Source organism: Schistocerca serialis, unplaced genomic scaffold (genome assembly GCF_023864345.2).
Source record: "Schistocerca serialis cubense isolate TAMUIC-IGC-003099 unplaced genomic scaffold, iqSchSeri2.2 HiC_scaffold_980, whole genome shotgun sequence".
NCBI classification, from domain to species: domain Eukaryota; kingdom Metazoa; phylum Arthropoda; class Insecta; order Orthoptera; family Acrididae; genus Schistocerca; species Schistocerca serialis.
Window position 1 is genome coordinate 42501 of NW_026048607.1, and position 2500 is coordinate 45000.

At 58.0% G+C, this 2500-nt stretch overlaps 1 non-coding gene across 1 annotated transcript in view; it reads left to right on the forward strand.

Annotated features, from left to right (window-relative positions):
• The first annotated feature begins 2488 nt into the window (after positions 1-2488).
• Positions 2489-2500, forward strand: part of LOC126454266 (small subunit ribosomal RNA) — a 1910-nt gene continuing 1898 nt past the window's right edge. The window contains exon 1 of the ribosomal RNA XR_007585198.1: positions 2489-2500. This exon is cut by the window's right edge and continues 1898 nt beyond it. This is a non-coding gene — a ribosomal RNA (small subunit ribosomal RNA).

Below are 2500 nucleotides of genomic sequence, written 5' to 3' on the forward strand. Positions count from 1 at the left end.
TAACCCAACCTATGTTGCGCCTTAACCCAACCTATGTTGCGCCTTAACCCAACCTATGTTGCGCCTTAACCCAACCTATGTTGCGCCTTAACCCAACCTATGTTGCGCCTTAACCCAACCTATGTTGCGCCTTAACCCAACCTATGTTGGGCCTTAACCCAACCTATGTTGCGCCTTAACCCAACCTATGTTGCGCCTTAACCCAACCTATGTTGCGCCTTAACCCAACCTATGTTGCGCCTTAACCCAACCTATGTTGCGCCTTAACCCAACCTATGTTGCGCCTTAACCCAACCTATGTTGCGCCTTAACCCAACCTATGTTGGGCCTTAACCCAACCTATGTTGGGCCTTAACCCAACACACGTTGGGCCTTAACCCAACACACGTTGGGCCTTAACCCAACACACGTTGGGCCTTAACCCAACACACGTTGGGCCTTAACCCAACACACGTTGGGCCTTAACCCAACACACGTTGGGCCTTAACCCAACACACGTTGGGCCTTAACCCAACACACGTTGGGCCTTAACCCAACACACGTTGGGCCTTAACCCAACACACGTTGGGCCTTAACCCAACACACGTTGGGCCTTAACCCAACACACGTTGGGCCTTAACCCAACACACGTTGGGCCTTAACCCAACACACGTTGGGCCTTAACCCAACACACGTTGGGCCTTAACCCAACACACGTTGGGCCTTAACCCAACACACGTTGGGCCTTAACCCAACACACGTTGGGCCTTAACCCAACACACGTTGGGCCTTAACCTGCTCTGTAATTGTCATACGACGCGTTAAATTAGTGTAGTGTTGCCTAACTGCAACCCCCGCAATATAGTTTGCTACTCGCACTGCCCGGTCCCCAGTGTATCGCTTCATGTTAAACACCTTGCAGCTATACACTGTAATGTGGATGGCAGCAGGACGTACATGCTCAATGCCCTTTGCAGTTGTTCATTGGCATTTGCAGTTGTTCATTGGCATTCGCATGGCGAAGCACTTAGCCTACGCTGTGGTACGGCCTGTGTCAACTGTCCGCTGATGTTGTACGTCCAAATCACACACTGTACTGCACATTGGTCCTCATGTACTGAATGATACATCGTGGTACATGTGACCGTACAACGACTGCGCCAACAACGGCGAACCATGCGGTCCAAATGTTGTGCACTCAGCTACGTGTCGTCTCCCTATAAGAGCTGGATTGCAGTGTGGTATGCCCTGGATGGCGATCAGCATGAGCCGTCTGTTGATGTAGTGGCGCGTGTTGTCAGACGTAGTCGTCTCTTCTCACACACCGTGATAGCATGGTGCACTGCGTTCCACATCTGCGACATGCGACAGAGGCCGGTTGACAGTCGTTCGCGCAATGGACATCGCATACGTACGGGGGCCACCTTCCACGTGTTCGCGAAGCGTGCACATGTTGTTGCGTGTATGTGGGCAGACATAGTGTGTCGTGACACCTGACACAGGCATGCAACAATCGTTGAATTTGCAAATGGCGATGGACGCCTACGTTTGCTGGTGACGTTACGCAAATGAACAACTGGTAAACCGTTGTGGTGCGGTTGTTCTCGCTAGAGGTGAATCAGTGATGGCGACGATCGGTTGAGCTACCAACCGGTTGTTCCAGCGATACCCACCATGCCCACGAACGTGAATGGCATCTGGGTGTGAAGCGATACGCGGCGGTGGCTGGGTGGGACCGTCCCCGGCCGGTGAGGGGGGGCCTCCCGGCGTGCTGGCCGCGCGGTGCGTGGGCGCACGCGCTACAGCCGGCTGGTGGGGGCGGCCAGTGGCAGGCGCGCCGGCCGACGGAGGCGGCAGGCGGCGCAGCTGCGCGCCGGCGCACCCTGCACGCGGCGCCGTGCGGCCAAAGTAGGTCCTCGCGGGCCCGGTGCGAAGCGCGGTGGACATCTGCAGTGTGCTGGTCCGATTGAGGACTGTGTGCGCTGAGGATGCGCCGCCGCCCGGCGCTCGGCGCCGCGACGCCGTCTGCTGCTCGGTCGCCTCTGCGGTTCTCGCAGGTGGTTTGTATCGCAGCTGTGCGGACGTGTTGGCGCGTGCGCTGTGCTGGGAGAGTTCGCTTCGGCACCCAAGTGGGGCTTTTGTCCTTCTGTGGCGCTGGCGTTGGAGCTGCCGGTCACCGTAGGTGGCGCGTGTTGTCTCCCGCCGGCAATGCCACGACAGCACGCTCCCGGGCCTCTGTCGGCAGCGGCAAGCTCAGTTGGGAGCACGGGTGGTCGCACCTAAAGCGTCTACTCGCCAAACCCCGGGCGATTGCGCCTCTCTCGAACCCGACCAAGTACTTAGGACGGCGCTGCGCGCCGCCGGGACCTGAGAGGGTTTCGAGGTGTATGGTGCAGGGGAGCTCAGCCTCCTCCTGTTTGCAGAATAATTGAGCGGACGCTTGCGTGTTCGCGCGGGCCCCCGGGACACACTCCCGGGCGGCCGGCTGCTCAGCTCTAGTTGACGCAGCTCCCTGGTTGAT